The sequence below is a fragment of the Ciconia boyciana genome, chromosome 13 (assembly GCF_034638445.1).
Source record: "Ciconia boyciana chromosome 13, ASM3463844v1, whole genome shotgun sequence".
NCBI lineage: Eukaryota > Metazoa > Chordata > Aves > Ciconiiformes > Ciconiidae > Ciconia > Ciconia boyciana.
The window spans coordinates 6,538,945-6,544,955 of NC_132946.1; positions in this window are offsets into that span (position 1 = coordinate 6,538,945).

Consider the following 6,011-nt stretch of genomic DNA (forward strand, 5'->3'; position numbering starts at 1 on the left):
TGTCTCCACAGATACACTGGGAATCCCATCCCAGCTCTAGGGGAGGCACAATGGGGAAGGGAAAACTGGTGGCAGGCTTGTTCGGCATCCTGTGGCTGCACCCAGCTCAGGGCAGGGTTGGCACAGCCCCTGTGCAGCAGCTGGCCCCTCTTTGGTGCCTGCATGGCTGGTGCTGGGCAGAGGTGGTAGAGGGCTGGGGAGCGAAGGGAGCCCAGGAGGAGCTGGGCAGTCCTGGAGCAGCTGAGGGGCTGCAGGGCCCTTTCCCTAAGCACCAGCTGGCAAGGATGGGGCAGGAATGGCCAAACCCAGGCTGGGAACAGGCCCCAGTGTGCCTGGGTGGAGGTGGTGGCACGGTACAGGCAGGCTGCAGCAGGAGTGCTGAGGCTTGGGAGGAGGGGGACATGATACCTCCTCACCCATGTTGCGATGGCATTCACGTCGGGTCCTCTCAAAGCCCAGCTGCTTCCCCACAGAGGTGACCAGGTCCCACCTCCATACCCTGCAAGCATCAGGGGATCACAAATCCCCCGCAAACACCAGGCACCTCTTGTGACAGTTTCCTACTGCAAATTATTTCTCTCTGCTGCAAAGATCAAATGTTTTTATGACCCATCATCAAAACATCGTGTTTTTATGACCCAGATGTGGAAGCCTCGGGAGGGAGATGGATGCTTGTCCAGCATGCATGTGATGGACCTTCTCTGCCCTGGCTGGGCACAAGTGGGCATCTCTAACCTGACCATACCCTGTTCTTGCCAGGCCCAGTGTGGCTGGGAGCATGACCCCTCGCATGTGCTGATGCCCTGGATCAGGGGTATGGCTGTTTGACCCAGCTCTGGGCAGGGTTGTGCATCCCAGGAACTGTGAGAGGTGTCCTGGAGCACCACGTGAGTTTGGCCGTGAGCAGGACATGACTAACCGGGGAGGTGCCTACGTGCTCCTGACTCAATGGCAGCTGCCTCTGGGGCATGCTTGACATTGGGGAACTGGAAAAGTCCCAGCACTGAGCTCAGAGGCAAATCTACCCAACCCACTACGTCAACAGCGGAAACACAGGGAGAGGTATACAGGTAACAGCCAATAAATGGGATTTCATGGTTAAAGGCATCAACATTTTGCCAGCCATTAGAAAAGAGGAAAGGTAGAGAAAGAAAAGCTTCCCTTTGCAAGGAGCAGCATGCAAGAAATCTCGTGCAAAAAAGGGAGAGGAAGACTCCATCTCCGTTACTTATCGTCTGTGTGTAAATGTGGGCTGTGGAGTCTATTCCCCAGGGCCCTGCCATCCTCTTCCTCCAGCCGACCTCATCTGTGACCTCGGTCAGTGACAAACACAATCCTGGCCCTGTCTGCCCTCAATTAACTTCCTTCTGGCCATACCACAGTTCAGGACGGTATGATTCATGCTTAATTCAAGGAGTTGTTCACTAAAAGCTAAAAATGGTAAGACTTTTGTTAGCTTTCGGTATGTTAAAGCCAGCCCCACACCAGCTAAGTAGCCTGGCTTCTATAGGGGTAGCATTTGCCTGAGGTGGACTGGTTTTTAAACCTCTGCATTGCCTCTCTGTGTATTTAGATAATTTGGCCCTAAAGCAGCAGAATATAGAGCTTGCATTTTCTCCTCCTTTTAAATTCAAGAGACCTTTATAACAACATATCTGCCTGTCCTGTGTAGCTGGTGGTGTCTCGCCTTTGGCGTTACCCCGTTTGCATGAACAGCATCTCTAACACAAGAAGATAGTGGGCAAAAGAACATCAAGACCCCCAGCAACAATTAAAAAATTCATTAAGCTAGAATAGGCCAGTCATTGCTGGGTAATTATTAAGCTGTAAGAATTGCTAATTGTCTTATTAGCATTAAACAATTATGCAAATAATGGAAAACATACCATAAGAGTAATAAAATTACCTCCCTTTCTGTCTCTTTCTTTTTTTTAAACTATAATGAGATTTAAAATCTAAAGTGATGCTTATGGTTTTGCCCTCCAGGGTTTATTGGGAACATCTTTGGAGAGGAGTGAGACCTCTAAGGGCATTCAGCACAGGGTGAGTAGGACATCTTGAACCACATCTACCACGAGTCATCTTGCAGGGTTTGTAGTGCCACCGCACCAGGCTGTCCCCCCGTTCTGCACCCACTGCAGCCACCCAGGCAGCAACACAGGGACACAAAGGTGCCGATGGCTTTGGAGGACCATGCAGTGGTCACACTGCTAGGCCAGGGCTGAAGAGAGAGAGTCTGAGTTTTGCATTACCAGAGACTTCCTATGGGAGCCCCTGTTCTCCCCCAAATAAAGCATGTGGTGCTTCAGGTTTGGTCTAGATGAAAACAAGGCAACTTGTAGTTTTTCACACCAATTCAGCATAAAAGTGGAAAGTTCTGGCCTTTGAAGTTATGCTGTCTCAAGGATTTCATTACTATCAAGTCAGTAAACTGAGGTAAGAGCCAGCCTCTCTTCTGGGTGAGGTTCCAGCTGGATTTTGGAGGTCAGCAATAAGCCGAATGCCGAGCAAGTGCCTTTGTGTTCCTGTGAAATGAGAACTAGACCTCGTTTACCCCCACTGCTAGGAAAAGGAGACTTCACTTATTCATGTCCACAACCAGCTTGGAAGAGGCAAAGTTCTTCTTTGCTTCAGCATGTTAACATTGTTAATCACTAACAAACATTATCGGTTTTCCAGGCTTTAATCTCTGGTCTGCCGATAAGACACAGCATTTCAAAGCAGCCAAGCCAGCTCCTGCTCCAGGGTGGGTCCGGCTCCCATGGTGATGCCATGATAGATACAGGTCACCTCACCCAATCTCGTGATCCAAACAGGTTTTGATCAGCAAAACACACCTTCACTTTCGCTTTCTGATAAGAGCGGTGAAGTCTGTAGCTCCCAGAGGACCGGAGGGAGCGTTCTGCCATGGCAGTGCAAAGATCGGGGATCACCACCGCCTGTTTCAGCTTCCTTGGAAGAGGAGGGGAGGTCACCTTCTGAAACAAAGACTATCCCCGATCCCCTTGGAGAGCTGCTTTTAGCTCCCTGAGACTCTCTGGTGACCCACCAAGCAGCTGTTTATGGCCTCTTCATTTTTTCCTTCTCACCTGGTGTGTAGGATGCAGCATGTGAGCAGTCTCCCATCCTTGTTGCCTGGAAATAACTTTCTGACATCAACCTCTAGCCTGTCCCGCACCTCACTGTTTTGGGGGACAGGAAAGCCGGCAGATCATTTTGCTGGCGGGCAGGAGAGACAAGAAGGGAGAGAGTCTGGTTTCTTTTTTGATGTGACATTGTGTTATACCTAGGTGACAGGACACACTTTGATGCTCACTATTTTTGGTCCTTTGAGGTTTTAGGATAATGGATTTACCATTTATGAGCTTCTCAGAGGCATGCGTTGTGGAGAGATTTACCAGAGTGCCTCTTTCTGTAACTTCACCTTTCACTTTCATCTTCTTTCAGTGGAAATTCATGTTCAGACTTGAATTTTGTAATAACGTTTTTTCTGCTACTTTGCAGGTCAAACTAGCCAGACTCTGAGGAGAGGCGGGTATCATGCGGAAGCATTTCTGTGTGAGTAGCTGTGAAATCGTTGGGGCTTTCTTCTCCCTGGCTTGGGCCTTTCCATCTCTCTGGAGTCAGCCTGGCTGCCTTCTGGGAAGAGAGAGCTGATGAGGCATGTTACTGATGAGACGCATACTTTTTCTTTCTTGTTTTGAATCCCTTAGTTTAATACAAGCCATTGGCACGGGAATATATGAGAGCTCTTGGCTATGACACACACTTCCTATTGTTGGGAGTGAACAGCCCTGCATACAGCCTGCAGCAAAATTATGAAGTAGCTCAATTTGATCAGCTGATTTCCCACAATAGTTAAAGATGTGATTTTTGTCTATGATGTTGCACTCTTTTAGGAAAAAGAATGCATGACTTGATTCTCAGCTCCATGAGGCCCCACGTTGTCTGATATAAGGAATTGACTCTTTCCCCCTCCCTCAAGTCCTCAAGCTAACAAATGTTGATTGTTTTTCTTTGGGCTTTAGGGTGGTCCTAGTCATATATTTAAGTTTTTCCTCTACTAACGGTAAAGTCCAGGCTGCTGCGTATGGGAACCAGGATAAATTTAAGAGGTAATGGCAGAGGGTGATCCCCACTAGTCAGAGCAACTGTCAGGAACCACTCAGTATTTCTCCGTTGCAGTTCGGTATCTAGGAAGACAACTGAAAAGGACTGCGGAAGAGAAGGAAAAGGAAACGTGTCTGTAAGTAGAGAAGAATAAATCATGTTGTATCTGTGGACTGCTGCTCTCCAACGAGCTCCCAAACACGCCTCAGGAAGGGATCTAGAGGAGCAGGCGCTGCATTCGCAGGACGTGCTCAGCTCCATGAGCTGGCAGTGCATCACAGGTGGGAAATTTCACCCAGCAGCGCTGGGAAAAGCTCAGTGAGTGTGGGCAAGGTCCACAAAATGGGCTGAGGACACGTAAGGCTTCTCCAGGGAAAAGATGTAGAAGGGAAATACAATCCAGAGTAAGGATTTGTAAGCATCATCCCACAAGGAACATCCTGGGAGAACAGCGGTTGTGGGTAATGGGTAGGCAGCTGCACAGGCAGCTCTGCTCCCTTCCTGCCCTGTTCCTCCCTCTAGTGCTTGTTAGTTTACCTGTTGGTGCATTAAAGACTCATCAGAGCTATAAACTCCTGCAGAGCTCTCCTTAATCACCAACTAAAGACACTGCACAAGTCGCTGATGCCTGTATTTTGAAAAACCATTATTGGGCCAGTAGTAATACTATTACTGCATTAGCTAACTCCTTCAGCGATGTCATTTTAATCACCCTAGCGTATAATGTGGACCTGATTCTTCTGGTGTACCAAAAGCTGTACCTCCAACCTAACCCTCTCTTGGGATGTACAGTTTGGAGCCAGTGACTAGAAGTTTCTTCTTCTGGTGTCTGCAAGCCTGGATGCCTTTCTGAAACGACCATCTCAGCCAAACACAGATGACCGGGCTCAGTGCAGGGAGGGACGAGGTGAAATGTAGTGGCCTGTGACATACAGAAAATCGCAGCTACTCTCTGAGTCCAGCCTGGCTTTCTGCTCCATGGGTCTGTATCCCCTGTCACCCAGCCCCAGCTGCCCCTTCCCAAAGCACAAGGTAATGAGAAGGGACTAACCGCATCAATTCATTAAGCCAGGTTTGTTGGAAGACAGATAGTCATGTTAAACAAATATATTTTTAAAAAAATAAACATTCCCTGGGCCGTGCCCCATCTGGGCCATTAAATCTGAAAGGGGTAACTACCACTGTGCCAAAGCTGGGCTCAGAAGCTGATTTTCACTATTTGTACTACTAGCAGTTGGCAACAACTCCATTTTCAAACATAATTTTCTTCTCCTTGTTTCCCAGTGCTGCACTATGTAGATGGCAAGCACGGCAGGGGGATGCGCACTGCTAAACAAAACAGGCTTTGGGACTTACAAAAAGAAACCCCACAAATGCATTTCCTAAACCTATTGCACGCCCTTTATTTCTCACCAGCCCCTAAGTTACCTGATGACAGAGGATGGGAAGAGCTGCCCATTGTTAGGCGGTTGGCTTTTTGTAAATTATGCAAATTTTATCAGTCTGATTTAAAGCTGGTGTGGAAATGAAGTGGGACAGCTCAGATTTCAGGGTTCCAGCGCTGCAAGTTTCCAACTTGCAAGAAAGCAAGCATCTTTTTCGAGAGGGGGGAAAAAACCAACTTTGAGTTAATCCAGCATTTCTTTTGATTGGTCCCTTGGTAGTCTGATTAATTTTGAGTGCAGATGTTTATGCTTTCCTTCACAGAATACACCCAGTACTCGGGGGCAGCCTCACCATGCCGTATTTCCTCCTTGCCACACCGTTCTTGTTATGGTTGTGCAGCAACATATGCTAAGGCCTTATTACAAGGGATTCCTATAAATGGCATAAAGGATTAATAATGTATTTATAACACAACTTTGTTTTAGTATAAAGTGATCTATAAATTCGTAATAAAT